The 20,998-nt window shown below is 38.1% G+C and overlaps 1 protein-coding gene across 1 annotated transcript in view; it reads left to right on the top strand.

The window, feature by feature from the left end:
* UBE3D (ubiquitin protein ligase E3D) overlaps positions 1-20,784 on the top strand; it is a 460,276-nt gene extending 439,492 nt beyond the window's left edge. The window contains exon 11 of the transcript XR_009865557.1: positions 20,703-20,784. The gene's annotated coding sequence lies outside the window, so the exon portion shown is untranslated. The remainder of the gene's footprint in view (positions 1-20,702) is intronic.
* Positions 20,785-20,998: the final 214 nt, after the last annotated feature.

Raw genomic sequence — 20,998 nt, 5'->3', positions numbered from 1 at the left:
TGGAAATAATCATGTAATTTTTCTTCTTTAATCAGTTAATGTGATGGATTACCTTAATTAATTTTCACATGATGAACCAGACTTGTATACTCAGAATATATTCATAATGTATAATTTATTTTAGGTATTGATGAATCTCATTTGCTAATATTTTTTGAGGATTTTTGCATCTATATTCATGAGAGATATTGTTCTCTGCAGTTTTCTTATAATTATCTTATTTTGGTATAAAGGAAATGCTGGCCACATAGAATGAATCAAGAAAATATTCTCTAGGCTTCTGTCTTTTGAAAGAATTTTAGAGGATTTGTATAATTTCTCCCTTAAATGGGTTTGGTAGAATTCACTGATGAACCCATATTGACTTGGTGCTTTTTGTTTTAGAGGAGTATTAATTATTGATTTAATTTTTTAATATCATAGATATAGGTCTATTCAATCACTTATTTCTCTTTTTGTGAGATTTGGCAGATGGTGTCTCTCAAAGAAGTAGTCCTTTTCATGTATGTCATCAAATTTGTGAACATATAGTACTCATAATATTCTTTTGACTTTCTATAGTTCTTTTGTTCTTGTTTGTGGAACCTATGTGTTACTTGGGACTATATTGCTTAATCTTTGGGTATTTTGGAGTTTTCCAGTTACATTTTTGCTATAGATTTCTCATTTAATTCTGTTGTGGTCTGAAAATATACCCAGTATACTTACTATTATTTTAAATTTGCTTAGCATATTTTATGGCTCAGAATGTGACCTATTCTTGATACATGTTCCCTAAATGTTTGAGAAGAATGTGTATTATACTGTTACTGGTTAAAATAGTCTATAGACATCCATTATGTATGCTTCATTGATGGTATTGTTGAGTTCAACTCTGTCCTTAATGATTTTTTTATTGTTATTTATTTGAAAGTCAGAGTTACACAGAGAAAGAAGGAGAGGCAGAGAAAGGTCTTCCATCCACTGGTTCACTCCCTAATTGGCTGCAATGGCTGATGCTGATCTGAAGCCAGAAGCCAGAAGCTTCTTCTGGTTCTTCCCATGCGGGTGCAGGTGCCCAAGGAATTGGACCAGCTTCTACTGCTTTTCCAGGCCATAGCAGAGAGCTAGATCAGAAGTGGAGCGGCCAGGACTCAAACTGGTACCCATATAGGATGCCAGCACTGCAGGCAGTGCCCTTACCTGCTACACTGCAGCACCAGCCCCTGTCCTTAATGATTTTATGCCTGATAGATCTATCCATTTCTGACAGAGAAATGTTGAGGTCTCCAACTGTACTAGTGGATTCATGTATGCCTCTGTGTATTCTGTTAGGTTTAGCCTATTGTCATCTCATCTATTTTGCTCAAAAATGTTGCATTTACCTCTCCACAGCCTCTTTAGTTTGATGGCACAACCCAATTAAATGTTCTGCTTATCTTTGCTTCACAGTTCTACCTAAGATGCCAATAGCCCCATTTTCATATACTGTGATCCAAAGCAATCCAGTTCTTCCAGATCCTACCTCTTTGTGCAATAGCATGATATCCTTTTCTGACCGTCATGTGGCAATACATGTGGGTCTCAACATTTACGTCCAACATTAATACAAAGAGTATGGGGCAGGTGTCCTCTTTTAGTCCCTGCACTGTGGATCAGTACATATTTGCTTGAGTTGTAACAGCACATTAGTTTCTAGTTGGAGAAGGAAACATTGTGTCCTAATGTTTGTCAAAGAAACTCCCTGGCCTGAAGTGCTGGCATCCCATATGGGCGCCAGTTCTAGTCCTGGCTGCTCCTCTTCCAATCCAGCTCTCTCCTATGGCCTGGGAAAGCCATGTGGGAGACTGGAAGAGGCTCCTGGCTCCTGGCTTTGGATCAGCGCAGCTCCAGCCACTGCGGCCAGTTGGGAAGTGAACCAGCGGATGGAAGACCTCTCTCTCTCTCTGCCTCCCCACTCTCTGTGTAATCCTGACTTTCAAATAAATAAATAAATCTTTTTTAAAAAAAGAGAAGAAATAGAGATCAAATATGGAGATTTTAAAAAATAAGAAAAAGAATGAAGATAGTGTTTTGGCACCAAAACCCCTATACTAAAAATAAAAATAAAAAAGAATGTATCACTATTTTGTACTGAAAATAATTATATCATTTTATTAAGAATCAGGAGATACAGAGATGAGTCCATTTCCATCATTTATCCCATCCAAACTTTAAATAATGCTTACTTCATGTAGTCATTGTGAGAACACAATGAGAAATGATGATTTAATAATTCTATTAAATCATTAAGGGTCAAAGTAAGATGACATCAAATATTCATTCATAGATAACAGTTTGAAAATCATCGAGCATTATATATATATATATATATATATATGAATGGCTCTGATGTATAGTTCATTTTTTCTTTTTAAAATTTGTAAATTTTAATTTTTAATTAGTTTTTAACAGATTCAATGTGCTTTGTAGACACAATTCTAAGAACATAATGACATTTTTTAATTTTTTGTTTAGAGAAGAGGTGAATCTTGATATCACTGTTTTGTTTAACTTACATAAAAAAGTTCTACATTGTGTTACTAATTGTCAGAACTTGAAATTAATGATTATTGGGTGTTTACAAGATACATTTTTATTTCTATAGCCTGAGTTCATGCTATTGGGCTTACACTCCCTCTCTGGTATAAGCTTTTTCCAATGTTCAGCTGCTAATGTGTTTCTAATTAATGCATGCATATTGGAAGTATAGGAAAAACTTTCTCTTTCATTATGAATAAGAGAAACCTAAAATTATACGTTTTGTTTCATGTGTGCTTTTTTTGTTTGTTTATTTGAGGTTTATTGCCAAAAAGAATTTTAGTTCCATTAACGGAACAGATATTTTCCATAACGGAATTTCTAAATCATTTATGTAGTATATATGAGATTTCCAAAAGTGTAACTTGTTTTGAAGGACTCTCCTTTCAGAATCTGTTTAACTTTTGTTAACAATGTTTTAAAAAATGGTTCAAGTGAAGACCAAGTGGGGAGGGCAATTCTAGATTAACAACTCACTTGTTCATTCCTGTCTGTGTCCCACAAGAGATATTACTTATTAGTATCTTCTAACATAGGTTCCATCATCCCTGGATGACTCAAGCCACAAACCAATGTTAATCATGCATCCATGTGCATACCCAGTGAGGCTGGAGGTTGTTTGTATCACCATGGACTTGTACCTGAAGTGATATCTAGATAGATATTCTGACTAATTGCTACAGCCAGACTTTTGTCTCAAACCTTTTATATCATCTAGTTCTTCACCATTGCTAACTTAAGTTCACTTAAATGGTTCTTGGTGTTAGCCAAGTTATAGGCCTTCCTTTTCTCTGGGGGTAAAGTCCTGCTCTCTATAACAACTCAGTCCATGAGTCAAAGAGTGACTATGATTGACAAATCATTTAAATCTGTAACCACTTCTGGAACTTGTCTTGCAGTGGACCAACTACAGTATTGGATCTCCTTGAATGTATCATCTCTCATTGCTTTTCCCATTAAACTGGATTCTTCTAGTCCCGGTCGGGGCACCGATCCTGTCCCGGTTGCCCCTCTTCCAGGCCAGCTCTCTGCTGTGGCCAGGGAGTGCAGTGGAGGATGTCCCAAGTCCTTGGGCCCTGCACCCCATGGGAGACCAGGAGGAAGCACCTGGCTCCTGCCATCGGATTAGCGCGATGCGCGGGTCGCAGTGCCAGCCGCGGCGGCCATTGGAGGGTGAACCAACGGCAGAAGGAAGACCTTTCTCTCTGTCTCTCTCTCACTGTCCACTCTGCCTGTCAAAAATTTAAAAAATTAAAAAAAAAAACTGGATTCTTCAGTCATAATAAGCTGTGTCTGTTCTTCTGAGATATCCAGGTCTCTTGGGTCTGATAATTTTCATGTGCAGTTCCTTTAGAATGGTAACTTTAGGCCTACCTCTCCTGTGTTTCACACAAATTTTTTGACTAAAGATGTTTTCACCTGCTCCCCTGAACATATGCAGCCCTAACTAACTATACAAACTTCTCAGCTTGTGCTCCCAAGAACCTGCAGTTTGGGTTGGATATTATCACATGTGTTTCCATCATGTCATGGATATCAGTTTTGGCACTTTTACAACAGACTATAATTGCCTGTTTATTTATGTTTACCCCTCCTTCACCCTCAGAGCACAGGAGAGCATATCTAGCATGTTCAGAATTGAACTTCCATGCCTATTAAAGAGCCTATCATATAATAAATGCTTGATGAAAACTTGTTGAAAGAATAAATGTTGACTGTCTACCCACTGCCAAATCTGAGTTTGGCATGCCCTTGGGACTGCATAGTCATTAACCCTTGAAGAAAAAAGCTCTGTAATCACTTCTATTTCTCTGTGATCTTGTCTTATCTAGGCCCTGAATCATGGTTTATCAGTCTGATATGCTGGCATCTTGGCAGTCCTGAAGTTCATCAGACTAAAGCTGAGGAGGTTTAAGGGAATGTTAACCCTAGTTCACACAGTCTCTAATGTGTTCTGTGATTCCTTTGAAACTTTCATCAACTTCTTTTGATTTGCTGTGCAGTCATTCAAATCTTTATCTCTAACAGCCTTCATTACCACATAGCTCAACTATCAGAAGTAGCAGTTTATACTGACAGGAGGGCCCAAGAAGATTCCACTTTACCTAACCCTTTCAACCCTGCCCTTAACATAAACTGCTTTTCAAGGCATGACAGAGTTATAGGCTTTTGAGTGCTTCTGGATGTCTCACCTGGATACCTTCATGTAGGTGTATTCCCGGCTTTGTTCCATAAGGGTAGAAAACATTCTAGGCAGATGTCTGGTTGAATAAGGTGGGTGGATGCAACTAAAATTATAAGGATACAATGAACTTTAATCAATTTTGGGGATTCAGAACATTTCTAGTTCTTACATCCTTCCATGAGAACTCAGTTAAATAGAGGCCTCATATTTGTGATTTAGGGACTAAGCCACTCATTTTAGTTTGCCTTCCATAGTATTGGGCTGAATGGTGTTTTTAAGCTTTCATTAATTGACAATTCTTCAAAATCAGGTTATTTATTTAAAATTTGTATTTTTAAGTTCCCTAAAAAAGCAATATCAGGGCCTTACTTTGGGCAGTAAAATTACCTTGAACTAGATGAAGGTATCCTTTAAAGAGGCCTGTGCTTCCTGGTTCACCACTGTGCTTGTTGCTCCCCATTGTTTCCTCCATTCCCTCGCCAGTCCATGTGTTCATGTTACCTGTTAGGCTCTTATGGCCATTCACATTTATGATTCTGAGTCCAGAGATCCAACTAACCAGAGTTAGATTGCGTTTGAGCTTGCTCTGAAGAGTATCTCTAGTCTATGTCCCTTCCTACTGTATATTTGGCACAGTATATGGACTAAGTAGAACATTTAACTTCCAGTAAAGAGATAGGATTATGCACAAGGAGAAATAGCACCAAAATAGATGTGTGATTTAAGAAGCATATCTCTGGTGGCATACAGAGATTCTGGGTTTGAATATGGTTTGTTTCCACCAAAATTCATGGTGAGGCTTGATTTCCCAGTGGGGCAGCGCTGGAAGATAGGACTTATTGAGTGGTGTTTGGGTCACCCTCATTAAAGGATTAAAGCTTTTCTTGTAGGAATGGGTCACCTGTTGCAGACATCTGGCCCCCTTTCCTCTCTTCTGAACATGCCTGCTTGCCCTCTGCTTTTTCCCTTTGCTGGAAACAAACAAGAGACCCTCACAGAACCAAGTACATGTCATCTTAGGCTTCCAAGCTTCCAGAACTATGAAACAAAATAAACCTATTTTCTTTATGAATTACCAATTTCAAGTGCTTGGCTATGGCAATAGCAAAGAGACTAAGATAAAAAGCATTAAAACTGATTTTTGTGAGGATTTTTAAGTTAAAGGAGAAGAATAACCATATGTTAGTAAGTGGGAAAATACAGGCCATGTCACTACATAAGGAAAAACATATGATTATGTGCATTGATAAAATCCAAGAGGAGGGAAATACATTGAAATGTAGAGGGCTGAATAATATTCCATAGTGTGTGTGTGTGTGTGCGCGCGCGTGCACGTGTGTGTGTATTTTCCTTATCCAATTATCAGTTGGTGGATATCTGAGTTGATTTCATATCTTAGCTATTGTGAATTGAGCTGCAATAAACATATGGTACAAATAACTTTCATATGCTGATTTCATTTTGTTGGGGTAGCTTCCCAGGAGAGGAATGGCTTGGGTTATACAGTGTATCTATTTTCAGATCTCTGAGGAGTCTACACATTGTCTTCCATATTGGTTGTACTAGTTTACATTCCCCTATATCCTCACCAACATTTATTGTTTCTTGATTTTTGGATGATAGCCATTCTAACTGGGGTGAGGTGAAATCTCACAAAAGCCTTTTTATATCCTTTGGCCATTTCTTACCTTGATTGTTTTATTGTTGTTGACTTTTTTGGGCTCTTTATAAATCCTGGATATTAATCCAGTATCAGTTGCATAGCTTGCAAATATTTTCTTCTATTCTTTCAGTTGCCTCTTCACTTTGTTGAGTGTTCCATTTGCAGTGCAGAGCTTCTTAGCTTGATATAATTCCATTTGCTTATTTTTTGCTTTGATAACCTGTATTTATGGGGTGTTTTTCCAAGAAGTCATTGCCTATGCTAATGTCTTGCAGAGTTTTGCCAATGTTTTTCTCTAGTAATTTGAAGGTACCAGATGGTGGATTTAGATCCTTGATCTATTTTAAGTTTTGTGTAAAGTATAGGAAAGAGGTATTGTATCATACTTCTGCATGCGTAAATCCACTTTTCCCAGCACAATTTATTGGAGAAACTGTACTTTCTCCAGGGATTGATTTTACCTGATTTGTCAAAGGTTAGTTGGTTGTAGATGTGTGGATTAATTTCTGGGGTTTCTATTCTGTTCCATTGGTCTACAGCCGGTACCTGGCTACTTTGATTACAACTGCCCTGTAGTATGTCTTTTTTTTTGACAGGCAGTGAGAGAGAGAGACATAGAGAAAGGTCTTCCTTTGCCGTTGGTTTACCCTCCAATGGCCGCCACAGCTGGCGCACTGCGGCCGGTGCACCACGCTGATCTGAAGGCAGGAGCCAGGTGCTTCTCCTGGTCTCCAATGGGGTGCAGGGCCCAAGCACTTGGGCCATCCTCCACTGCCTTCCCGGGCCACATCAGAGAGCTGGCCTGGAAGAGGGGCAACCAGGATAGAATCTGGCACCCCGACCGGGACTAGAACCCCGTGTGCCTGCTGGCGCCACAGGCGGAGGATTAGCCTGTTGAGCCACGGTGCTGGCTGTAGTATGTCTTGAAATCTGGTATTGTGATGCTATTTTGTTTTTCATCTATGGGCATTTTGATGGTATTAATTCTTCCAATCCATGAACATGAAGATTTTTCCATTTGTGTGTGTGTCTTCTTCTATTTCTTTCTTTAATGTTTTGTAATTTTAATTGTGGAGATCTTTCACATACCTGGTTAAATTTACTATAATCTTTATAATCAGAAAAGAAGTAAGTTTTAGATAGAAGAAAACAACATTATTCCAGCAATGTAAATTAATCATTTGTATAGTACTTTTAATGCTCATAGGGAGGAATTTTAGTCTATGCGTATTCTAGTTTACTCAGTGTATGATTCTTAGAGGATGGGTTGGAACAACATAGTTGGGAACAAGAAGTTCATTAAAGCCAGAGAGATAGCTAGGGTTATGAGTGGAAACAAACAAGCACTTATTACTTCTGGTGTTGAGGTGCCTGCTCTGTAAATATCCCTAACCCCATGTTCCTGGTCTGGTATGAAAAAAAAAATTAAGGAACAATCAACATCAAGATGCTGAGGATGTTATAAATAGATGAACTCAAAGAGGCAAAATGTTAATAAGAGCAGAAATTAAGAGATAAAGGTATAAAGGAAAAAAAAAACAGAAGCAAAAATAGAGACCACATAAAAGATTGAGCTATAAATGAATAAACAAAACATTGACAAAATAAAACAAATTAGACAAAACTATAGAAGCTTAAAAATAAACAGTTTCATAGAAAGTTAAAATATAAAGGGAAAAACACGAATAAAACTCAAATACAACTCTGAGAGAACTAAAGCTGATTACGATGATGAAATTGAAGAAATAAATGAAAAGAACTAAAAAACCTAAACATTTTGAAAGATAGAATAAAAGATTACAATAGAATACAAATAATAAATATTAAAATTAACTTAAAAGGTGAGTTGTAAAATCAGGAAGCTTAAAAATTAAAAGAAGATATAAGTATTTTGAGGAAAATAAATTGGTGTCTAGAGACCAAGGTAACCTATCTTTTCTAACAATGAGTGCTTCAAAATGTCTTGTTGTGAAAGAGACCAGGAGGGTGTTTTCATTTTTGGAAAAGTGCTTTAATGATCTTATCCCCAATGCAGGTCCATTGGATCTACTGATTGGTGCAAAGATTGGATTGTAATGGAAGCATCGGAATGGTTAACACTACCATTCATTGCTGATTATTAGAAGTCCATATTCATTCATTGATTACTACCACCTAGAATGTAAATAGCATCATTATTGGCAAAATTCTTGTCAATGACTGATGGTGACATGGTAAAAATAAGGTCATTGTTATTCTCACATGTGATTTTCCTTAAATCACATCAACCAAAATTGATATGTTTTCTTTTATTGGTTAATTTTTAGATGGGGAAACCAACTTTATACTTTAATGATTCATGCATAATTGTTCCATTTTGAGGGAACTTGTTGGACTTACCACAGTGTTGATGTCTTGAATTGACTGCACATGATTTAAAAGATATCAGAAGATTTTGTCAGCATTGTAATGTCAGTTCCTTTCAAGGTGGTAATTGTAGATGGAAAATCTTTTGCTACAAAACTAAACACTTTCCTAAATCATACATTTTGGTAAAGTAGCTTGATTCAGAATATAGATAGGGGGGTTATGTATAAATATAAAATGGCAGCAAAAGAAGTCTGTATAGGTAGACTCTTTGTGTAGAGCCTGAAAGTACTAATAATTCAATGCTTTATTAGATCCTTTTGTCATTTATTCCATTGCATTATTTCTGTATTGAAAAAGTTTCTAATTATTTGATTTTAACTCATGTAGGTTGAGACCAGGAAGCAATATATATTTCTACTGTTTATGTTCCTGTGATACAAAACTCTTAAAAATGTTTTATAAAATCAAGTCTTCCATGATAATGATGAAATAAAGTTAAATGGACTTGTTTTAAAAATAAAATGAATATAGTTCCAATAAGGAAGGAGAAGGAGACAGAATACAGAGACCAAAATTATGGCATTGATGAAAGCTGCTCTGCTGAGCTAAAATATCCCTGGGCACTGGTGGATTGCAGAGGGGCAGAGGGCAGAGGCCTGAGTGACAATCAGCACATTCCTCAAGGGAGGTCACACAACTTGTGCAATCTATAAAGAGCACACACACACACACACACACTCAATCCCTTGGGATTCCTGCATTCAATGCTGCTCAATAGCAGTGTTAACTGCCCAGTCTAACAGAGAATTGTCTTATTTAACAGAGTAGGAAGTTTGAGAATAGGTACAAAGTTATAGGAAAAATCTCATATCTTTTCTTTTCAGTTAAATCTTTCTTACAGAATGTTGAGATATTTCAGCTTCATGCCTGTATACATTTATTTTAAAAAGTGTCCTGACTCCTTGTTTTCATTTTCTAAAGTGTTTTGAGCAGGAAAGTGCTATACATGTAACTGACTTATGGCAATGTTTTTATAGCACATTATTATTTTTGAGTCCTCTTGTTTAATGTATACCCAGTGGGTAACTGCGAAAGACATGATATAACAAAAAGAATTTTGGGAAAAAGTTTGATGGCAATACCGAATCTTAAGTACAATTTTTTTTAACTTTTATTTAATGAATATAAATTTCCAAAGTACAACTTATGGATTACAATGGCTTCCCCCTCCCATAACTTCCCTCCCACCCGCAACCTTCCCCTCTCCCGCTCCCTCTCCCCTTCCATTTGCATCAAGATTCATTTTCAATTCTCTTTATATACAGAAGATCAATTTAGTATAAAGATTTCAACAGTTTGCACCCACATAGAAACACAAAGTGAAACATACTGTTTGAGAACTAGTTATAGCATTAAATCACAATGTACAGCACATTAAGGACAGAGATCCCACATGAGGAGCAAGTGCACAGTGGCTCCTGTTGTTGACCCAACAAATTGACACTCTAGTTTATGGCACCACTAACCATCCTAGGCTGTCGTCATGAGTTGCCAAGGTTATGGAAGCCTTCCAAGTTTACCGACTCTGATCATATTTAGACAAGGTCATAAAAGACAGAGTGAGGATAGTAACCAATGATCCTAAGAGTGGCATTTACCAGGTTTGAACAATTATACAGCATTAAGTGGGGAAGAGGACCATCAGTACAATTTTTAATAAAATCAGAAAAGTTGAATTCAATTGGCACTGGAGACTCAAAACCTCACACATAGTAGGTATAAGTACTGAAAGGAAAAATTCTATTTGGGGCAATGCAAACACTTAACTATAGGACATTTTATTGCAAAATCTAGGTGGAATCTTGAAAAAATCCCAGGTCAATCTGTGTTAGAATTCCTTGCTGCTAGCCAGAAGCCTGGCAAAATCTGATGTGGAATGGAGATTGACTTTACTGTTTCAGGAGTTGCTGCTATACTAAAACATACATAGGATATTACTGCTCTGTCTGCCTTAAAGTTCAAAGAGGTGTCACAAGACACTATAGTAATCTACTGTCAAACAATGTAAAATGAATCCAAGATACTGGGAAGGAAGGGGGAGAGTGCTGAGGATTGCAGTTAACTTTTATTTTTAATGACTACTCTTTGATATTAAAGTAATACCTGACTTGCTAGTAAATGTGTTGGAATCAAGATCTTTCCTATGTACAAATTGCAAAAATTGCTCCCTACCCCTCAAGAAAGAGAGGCGGGACAATAACAAAGTTTATCTTTTATGACATTAGGACATAGTCCAAACTCTTGACTGAAAATAATAGAAAAGATGGTAGGGTAGAGGGGAATGCCAAGAGATGAACTTTGTCTCTGGATCTTCAGCAGAAGGTAGAGAGTGAATGACTCTTCAGAGCTGGTCGCCGATGTAGCATGATGTAGAAGGGTGGAGGTATTCTCTGAACAGAAGGTTCCTTCAATTCTGTTTAATTCCCCAGATTAGAGGTGCAGGTGGGACTAAATACCCAATTTGAAGCAGGATTCCATCCAGAATACTATACTACCTTATTCATCATGTCTCCTTAGACCTCTATTGACTGTGCCAGTTTCTCAGATTTCCTTATTTTTGATGACCTTGACATATATGAAAAGTACTGGTCAAATACTTTGTAGAATGTCCCTCATCTGACATTTTTCTCATGGTTCATGTGCCATTCTGATCACATCATGTCAGGGGAACATACAATCAGCATGGCATATCACTATTGGTTCTAACCTTGCTCATCTGGCTGAGATAGTGTTTGCCAGGTTTTTACACTGCAAATCTTGCCACTCTCCCCAAGTCCCCCTCCATACAGTACTCTGGAAGAGGATAACAGGATGCTCAGCCCACACTTAGGGAGAGGGGAGTTATGCAGCCTCTCCTCAAGTACATATATAGATTATTTAGGGTTCCTCAACCTGAGAATTTGTTTTTATTATTTTCAGTTGCTTATTTATATCAGTATGGATCACAACTACTTATTTTATACTTCAAGATATAATTTAATGCTACTTCATTTCTTTGCACAAATTGAACTTTGAGAGCTCCTTCATGTGGCTATGTGTCATTTTGACATACCCCATCTGCGGCCTTTTGTTTTCTTGTTTAGTACCTAATTTCTGGCACTATAAGGTGCTCTAGAATCATTTTGTGAATTTCTTACCCCGTCCCTAGAGGCAGCTATTTCTTGAGAATGGTAATAAATCAAGTGTGTGATTGTTTCCAGGTTCTCTCCATTGATAGAATAAGGAACTCTACATGGGTATGCTAAACACACCCTAGGGAAATATAAAATGTTTGTGGAAAATAAATAGAATTAAATGAATTTGGGGAGGGTGTTGTGACACAGCAGGTTACCCCACTGCTTGGGAAACCTGCATCCCAGATCCAAACACCTGGAATTGAGTCTCAACTCTGCTTCTCATCTAGCTGCCTGCTAATTGGGAAGGCAGTAAATGATGGCCCAAGTACTTGGGTTTCTGCTGCCCTCATAGGACACACAGATGGAATTCCTTGGCTCTTAGCTTTGACCTATCCTAGCCCTGGCTGGTACACACATTCGGAGAGCAAATCAAAGAATGGAAGATCTCTCTTTCTGTCAAAATGCCTTTCAAATAAATAAATAAATAAATCTTACAGAGTTCAACCACTAGTACTAGAACAACAACAACAACAACAACAACAAATACTAAAAAGGATAAAGTATTACATTGTACATCTAGAGCCAGGACAAGAGCTGATCAGGTCATTGTTTCTTATAGTGTCCATTTCACTTCAGCAGGTTTCCCCTTTGGTGCTCAGTTAGTTGTCGCCGATCAGGGAAAACAAATGATATTTGTCTCTTTGGGACTGGCTTAATTCACTCAGCATGATGTTTTCCAGATTCCTCCATCTTGTTGCAAATGACTGGGTTTCATTGTTTCTTACTGATGTATAGTATTCTATGGAGTACATGTCCCATAATTTCTTTATCCAGTCTACTGTTGATGGGCATTTGGGTTGGTTCCAGGTCTTAGCTATTGTGAATTGAGCTGCAATAAACATTAATGTGCAGATGGCTTTTTTATTAGCCAAATTAATTTCCTTTGGGTAAATTCCAAGGAGTGAGATGGCTGGGTTGTATGGTAGGGTTATGTTCAGGTTTCTGAGGAATCTCCAGACTGACTTCCATAGTGGCTTAACCAGTTTGCATTCCCACCAACAGTGGGTTAGTGTCCCTTTTTCCCCACATCCTCTCCAGCATTTGTTGTTGGTAGATTTCTGAATGTGAGCCATTCTAACTGGGGTGAGGTGAAACCTCATTGTGGTTTTGATTTGCATTTCTCTGATTGCTAGTGATCTTGAACATTTTTTCATGTTCCTGTTGGCCATTTGGATTTCCTCTTTCGAAAAATGTCTATTGAGGTCCTTGGCCCATGTCTTAAGTGGGTTGTTTGTTCTGTTGTTGTGGATTTTCTTGATTTCTTTGTAGATTCTGGTTATCAACCCTTTATCTGTAGTATAGTTTGCAAATATTTTTTCCCATTCTGTCGGTTGCCTCTTCACTTTCCTGACGGTTTCTTTTGAGGTACAGAAACTTCTCAATTTGATGCAATCCCAAATGTTAATTTTGGTTTTGACTGCCTGTGCTCCTGGGGTCTTTTCCAAGAAGTCTTTGCCTGTACCTATATCTTGCAGGGTTTCTCCAATGCTCTCTAATAATTTGATGGTTTCGGTTCATAGATTTAAGTCTTTAATCCATGTTGAGTGAATTTTTGTGTAAGGTGAAAGGTAGGGGTCTTGCTTCAAGCTTTTGCACATGGAAATCCAATTTTCCCAGCACCATTTATTGAATAGGCTGTCCTTATTCCAGGGATTAGTTTTGGATCTTTGATCAAATATAAGTTGGCTGTAGATGTTTGGATTGATTTCTGGTGTTTCTATTCTGTTCCATTGGTCTATCCACCTGTTTCTGTACCAGTACCATGCTGTTTTGATAACAACTGCCCTGTAGTATATCCTGAAATCTGGGATTATGATGCCTCCGGCTTTGTTTTTGTTGTACAAGATTGCTTTGGCTATTCGAGGTCTTCTGTGTCTCCATATGAATTTCAGCATCATTTTTTCCAGATCTGAGAAGAAGGTCTTTGGTATCTTGATTGGTATTGCATTGAATGTATAAATTGCTTTTGGGAGAATAGACATTTTGATGATATATTGTAGGCATGGAAAGCCAAGACACCATGAAAAAGAAAAAAAAAAGAAGAAGACCTAAATGAAAGATCTCTGTGAGTGAGATCCCAGTGGAAAGAACGGGGCCATCAAAGAAGGAGGTACCTTTCTCTGAAGGGAGGAGAGAACTTCCACTTTGACTATGACCCTATCGGAATAAGATCAAAGTCAGCAAACTCTAAAGGCTTCCATAGCCCTGGCAACTCATGACTAGAGCCTAGGGAGATTACTGACGCCATGAACAGGAGTGTGAAATTGTTAAGTCAGCAACAGGAGTCACTGTGTACTTACATCCCATGTGGGATCTGTCCTTAATGTGTTATCTAATGTGCAGTGATGCTATAACTAGTACTGAAACAGTATTTTTACACTTTGTGTTTCTGCATGGGTACAAACTGATGTGATCTTTACTAATTATATACTGAATTGATCTTCTGTATATAAAGATAATTGGAAATGAAAAAAAAACTGGTGTTAAATTGGAAATGGCATAGAAAATTAATTAATTTTTTAAAAAAATATTATGTAGGATCTCTGTCTTTAATGTGCTGTACACTCTTATTTAATGCTATAACTAGTATTCCAACATTATTTTTTCTTCACTATGTGTTGCCATATGGTGGCAAACACTTGAAATTGTTACCTAATATATACTAAACTGATCTTCTGTATATAAAGAGAATTGAAAATGAATCATGATGTGATTGGAAGGGGAGAGGGAGCGGGAGAGGGGAGGGTTGCGGGTGGGAGGGAAGTTATGGGAGGGGGAAGCCATTGTAATCCATAAGCTGTACACTGGAAATTTATATTCATTAAATAAAAGTTTAATTTAAAAAAAATAAAATAAAAAAATAAATTAAAAAAATAAATAAAAAAATAAATCTTACAAAAGGATGAATTTATTTTTGTGCAAAATTTTTTTCCTAATACATGGGAAATGCCTATAATGGAATTTTATGCATGAATGTAAAATTGTTTTCCCAAAATAAACTAATACTTTTAAGTCCACCTTTTAAAAATGTCAATTTATATCATCTGCTTGAAAGGCAGAACCAGACATAGAGATAGAGAGAGACAGAGAGAGAGAGAGACAGACAGAAAGATATCTTCTATCCTCTGGCTTACTTTCCAAATGCACACAACAGACAGGACAGGGCCAGGCCTATGCTAGGAACTCAGAACTCCAACTGGGTCTTCCACATGGGTGGCAGGGACCAGAGCCACCATTTTCTGTCTCCAAGGATTCATTAGCTGGAAGATGGATTAGGAAGGGAAGTAGCCAGGATTTGAACCAGGAACTTTGACATGAGATGTGGGAAACTTAACCTGTTATGCCACTCTGCCCACCCATAATTCCACTTTTACACTAGCTTTTTTGAAGTACTCTCATATCTATAAATATTTCTCCACTCACCTATATGTGTCTAAATTAAGCTAGGAATTAGATTATCTGATGACTTCAATTCTAATCCTGTTCTTCTTGGATCATTCTAGTTTTCTTTTCTTGCTTATATGCAACCTCCCTCTTCAACAGTGAGATATCTGACTGCCACCACCTGATTGTATTTAACCTGCTTAATGCTTTACTCAATTTTACAATCCTAGTATTCCTGAACAGTGTTTTCACAATTGCTCACCAGAGATCCCATGGGAAACAACTCTATCAACTAAAGTGCAGTTCTTATATGCTATTCTATGTGCCTTAAAATCTTATATATATGACCCACTTTTAGGACACAATATTTTCCCCACTTACTTTATTGAGATTTTAAAATATTTTTCAGTACTATTAGATTCTTGTGTTGCAATCTACGTTTAATCTAGGTATCTCCCAACCTCCTAAATGATTGCTATTATATAGAATAAGGTTTACTCTTTGTTCTGTAAAGTTGTATGATCTTTGGCGAATTCATAACATCATGTGTCCATTATTACACAAAAGAATTCTACTGCCCTAAAAAAATTTTCTGTGCTTCATTAATTTGATGCTCTTCCAAGCCCTGAATTCTTGGCAACCATAGTTCTGTGTAGCATTTCTATAGTTTTATGCCATATAAATGGAATCATACAGTGTGTAGTATTTTTGAGTAACTCATCACTTAGCAATATGCACTTAAGATGTGCACACCTGTCTTTGCATGGCTTGATGGCTCATTTCTTTATCACCTGATAATATTCCATATTTTATCGTTGGCTATATTTGATAATCCTGCTCACCTATTGAAGGATGTCTTCATTGCTTCCACTGTTTGGCAAGTTTTAAAAAAAATGATTTTGTTTATTTATTGGAGAGGCTGAGTTAGTCAGAGAGGGAGAGACCAAGAGAATGGTCTTCCATCCGCTGGTTCACTCCCCAAATGGCCACAATGCCTGGAGCTTGAACAATCTGAAGCCAGGAGCCTATCCTGGGTCTCCCATGTGGGTGCAGGAGCCCAAGCACTTGGGCCATCTTCAAGTGCTTTCTAAGGCCATTAGCAGAGGGCTGGATCAGAAGTAGGGCAACTGGGACTTGAACTGGTGCCCATGTGGGATGCCGGCACTGCAGATGGAGGATTAGCCTATTGAGCCGCGGCACTGGCCACCAATTGTGGTGTTTTAACCACTAGGCTGAACACCCACCTCACTTCTTAATTCTTGACATGAACTTCCATGGCCTAATCACTTCATAAAGGATTCGCCTCTCAGTATCACATAAGTAACACCTGAATTTTGGAAGGAACAATTCAAACCATAGCAGGATGCAACAGAGAGAATAACAAGAAAACATAAAAATTCCTGCCTTCATAGAGTCTTTGTTTACATGACTTATTATACTTTTATATTGCTTTTCATTAATTATTTGTAAATACTATAAGAGCAAAGACTTCAAAGTTATCATATCTAAGCATACCTGTAGTGGGTTTGATGATGTCCTGTCAAAACGTATGCCTACATTGAGTGAACATTTAGCCAAGTGGTTAAATCTACAGTTAATAAGTCTGCATCCCACACTGGAGTGCCTGGGTTCGATGCCTGTCTCCTGCTCCTGATTCTAGCTTTCTGCTAATTTGGACACTGGAAGCAGCCATGATAACTGGATTCCTGCCACCCACGTGGGAGAGGTGGATTACGTTTTCAGCTCCCAGCTTCAGCCATTGCAAACCACTGTTAGGAATTTAACCAGCAGAAGGGAACTCCTTCTCTCTCTCACTCTCTCTCAAATGAATATAAATTTTAAAATTATATATATATATATATTATATATAATGTATATCCTAAGGCCTATAACCCATTAATGTGATCTTATTCAGAAAAAGGATCTTAGATGTAATGAAGTTGAGGACCTTGAGATGAGAGCGTCTGGGATTAACTGAGTGGGCCCTAAGTGAATGTTCTTGTAAGAGGCAGCACAGAAGCCATGGGTGCAGAGGTGAAGATCATAAGGGGGAAGCAGAGAGAGGAATTATGAAGCCACAAGCCAAGGAACGTCTGCAGCTACCAGCACTTCCTAGAAGAGGCAGGGAAGGATTGTCTCCTAGAGCCTTTGGAAGGAATTCAACCCTGCCAGTACCTTGAGTTTTTACTTCTGGCCTCTGTGATAGAATATGGGGAAGGTGTTTTGGCACAGAAGTTTAAATTACCACTTGGGGCATCCGCATCCCATGTCAGAGTGCAAGTTCAAGGTCCAGCTGTTCTACTTTGGATCCAGCTTCCTGTGAATGCACCCTGAAAGCAATGGATGATAATTCAGGGGCTTGGACCCTTGGTATCCATGTGGGAGACCCACATAGAGTTCCAGGCTCCTGGCTTTGGGTCCCCCAGGTCTGCAACCACCACTAGAAGCATAAGATATATGAACCAGCAGAGGGAAGACCTCTGTCACTTTGCCCTTCAGGGAGATCAAAATAAATAAATAAACATGTAAAATATGTTGTGTTTTGTGATAGGATATGTAAGCATTTCTTTTGTTTTAAGCTGCCAAGTTTGTGGTAATTTTTTGTGGCAAACACAAAAACTAATCAGCCACTGTACTTTGTAGCTGACCAGGACTGGCTAACATAGAATCCATAACCCTCAAAGTGTACAGGACTCCCCCACTACCCCATGCACAATGTGAAAATTAAACTAAAAGCAATTCCAAATAAGCCAGTCACAGAAAACAAGCACCACATAATCTCACTCATATGTGACATCAAAAATATTGTCCTTCTCATTGGGATATTCTGGAACCATGAAGCAGGCTGTGTCTGGGTATAATTCCCATGAGGGAAAAATCCTAACATTTCTTTGAAAGGATGAGAGAAAAGAAACAGAAACTTCCTCCTTGAAATGTTTCTGGCTGATTGAGTGGCTCTGAGCCATGCATGAGCCTTAGCATTTCTTCCAAATGAGAGTGAAAATAACATAATTTCTTTGCAAAAACTTTCACTGTCAATTATGTTTTACCTCCTAGAGAGATGAGGCAGACAGACCCCATAGATAATATGTAAAAGAAGCATCTTAAGTGCTACTGTATGGCCCCCAGAGTGTTAGTCACTCAGAATACTTCCTCAAGCCCATAAAAACATGCCCCCAAATTGTTTCTTTTTTTTTTAATTGAAGTGTTCTTTGACCTTCCTCTAATAGCTGTTCCCTAGAAAATTTCTTTTAGCTGAAGCTATACTTTACCCTGGTCTTCCAAACAAGCTAATTTCTGTGCATACAGTTTTCTTCATATTCACTTCGAAATGGAGAAAATCCTAACAGGTGTTTTTGAGCCTCAAAGTTACGTTCTGCATTGACTTCTAATTGCATTGGACTGAACAGCCTACCACCATGATCACTAATGGACATTCACACCCCTGCCTTATCCCTCTGCAGATGCTGTCCATTTTAAATATATGCCAGCAAATTCTTGGCGTCTGACTTTCCCTATCCTAAGTTAAGCATGAGCTAAACCTTAGCAGATTTTTTAAACTTTTATTTCGTAAATATAAATTTACAAAGTACAGTTTATGGGTTAAAATGGCTTCCCCCCCATAACTTCCCTCCCACTCGCACTCCTCCCATCTCCGGCTCCCTCTCCCATTCCATTCACATCAACATTCATTTTCAATTATCTTTATATAAAGAAGATCAATTTAGTATGTATTAAGTAAAGATTTCATCAGTTTGCACCCACACAGAAACACAAAGTGTAAAATACTGTTTGAGTACTAGTTATAGCATTAATTCACATTGGACAACACATTAAGGACAGAGATCCTACATGAGGAGTAAGTACACGTGACTCCTGTTGTTGACTTAACAAATTGACACTCTTGTTTATGACTCAGTAATCTCCCTAGGCTGTTGTCATGAGTTGCCAAGACTATGACAGCCTTTTGAGTTCGCCGACTTCGATCTTATTTATACAAGGTCATAGTCAAAGTGGAAGTTCTCTCCTCCCTTCAGAGAAAGGTACCTCCTTCTTTGATGGCCCATTCTTTCCGCTGGGATCTTACTCACAGAGATCTTTCATTTAGGCCCTCTTTTTTTTTTTTTTTTTTTTTTTTTTTTTTTTTTTGCCAGAGTGTCTTGGCTTTTCATGCCTAAAATACTCTCATGGGCTCTTCAACCAGATCTGAATGCCTTAAGGGCTGATTCTGAGGCCAGAGTGCTGTTTAGGACATCTGCCATTCTATGAGTCGGCTATATATCCCCCTTCCCATGTTGGATCGTTCTCTCCCTTTTTTATTCTATCAGTTAGTATTAGCAGACACTAGTCTTGTTTGTTTGATCCCTTTGACTCTTAGACCTATCAGTGTGATCAATTGTGAACTGAAATTGATCACTTGGACTAATGAGATGGCAGCAGATTTTTTTTAAAGATTTATTTGTTAATTTGAAAGTCAGAGTTCCAGAGAGAGGTCTTCCATCCACTGGTTCACTCCCCATGTGGCCACAATAGCTGGAGCTGGGCTTATCTGAAGTCAGGAGCTAGGAGCGTCTTCCAGATCTCACACATGGGTGGCAGGGTCCCAAGCACTTGGGCCATTTTCCACTGCTTTTCCTAGGCCAGTAGCAGGGAGCTGGATTATAAGTGGAGCAGCTGGGACTGGATCTGGTGCTCATATGGGATGCCGGTTCCACAGCCAGCAGCTTTATCCGCCAAGCCACAGCCTTGGATTTTAGAAGCTGGTACAAGCACTCAGTCTACTCATTATTTATAGTCAACTTCTGTTCTAATTTACTGATACCTGTGTTGAATTTCTGGAATATCACCCATGTTTAACAGTCACACATTACTACTAATATGTGAAATAGGTGGTTACAGGAGTACGTAACATCCTAGCAAAGTACCACACTATTGGGAAAACATTTTGATTCTTATAATACAATGAGTCAAATCTCAGTTTTGGAAGAAATGGGAAAACTGATGGGTGATATTATGCCATGTAACCTCCTAGGTTTGTTTCTCCATTTAGTTTAAATGGTAGTTGTTGGGAGAGGCAATCTGCCACCGGCCCTGAGTGTCTTTGCGTGTACTTCAGAACACAAGGCCCTGATGGCTCTTTACCAGACTTTTTCAGAGTTGTGTTTGCAGCAAGCATCCTGGAGAGATAAGATAATATCTCCTCCAAGACCAAAGGCAGGCCTGTTTTTGCTGTCTACAAAAGTGGTAAATAAATTAAAAAAAGAAAAGATGGTGTATTCTCAGGCTCTGTGTTTCTTCCTATAACCACAACTCATTGTGTTGGCAGGCATCCAGAATGAGATCCTTTGTGTTGGCCCCGTGAAGCCTGCAGAGGACAGAGATGTGAAACAAGTGACCTCGAAGCTCTGGCTACTTCTTTTTCTGTGAGTAATAAAAACATTTGTTTCCCAATCAGAAGTGCCATGCCGATTGTTAGCATTCATGAAGCAGTAACAGGCTTGTTTGTTAGTTTGGAAGTAGAGTAAAATCTCAGCCCCTGCAAAATTCCTGGAAATTTGGAAATATTTCTATTTAAACCCATTAATTAAGGACTATAGCAGTAATTTATATTATTTCAAACAA

Source organism: Lepus europaeus, chromosome 3 (genome assembly GCF_033115175.1).
Source record: "Lepus europaeus isolate LE1 chromosome 3, mLepTim1.pri, whole genome shotgun sequence".
Taxonomy (NCBI): domain Eukaryota; kingdom Metazoa; phylum Chordata; class Mammalia; order Lagomorpha; family Leporidae; genus Lepus; species Lepus europaeus.
This window is presented reverse-complemented; position numbering and strand designations above follow the sequence as displayed.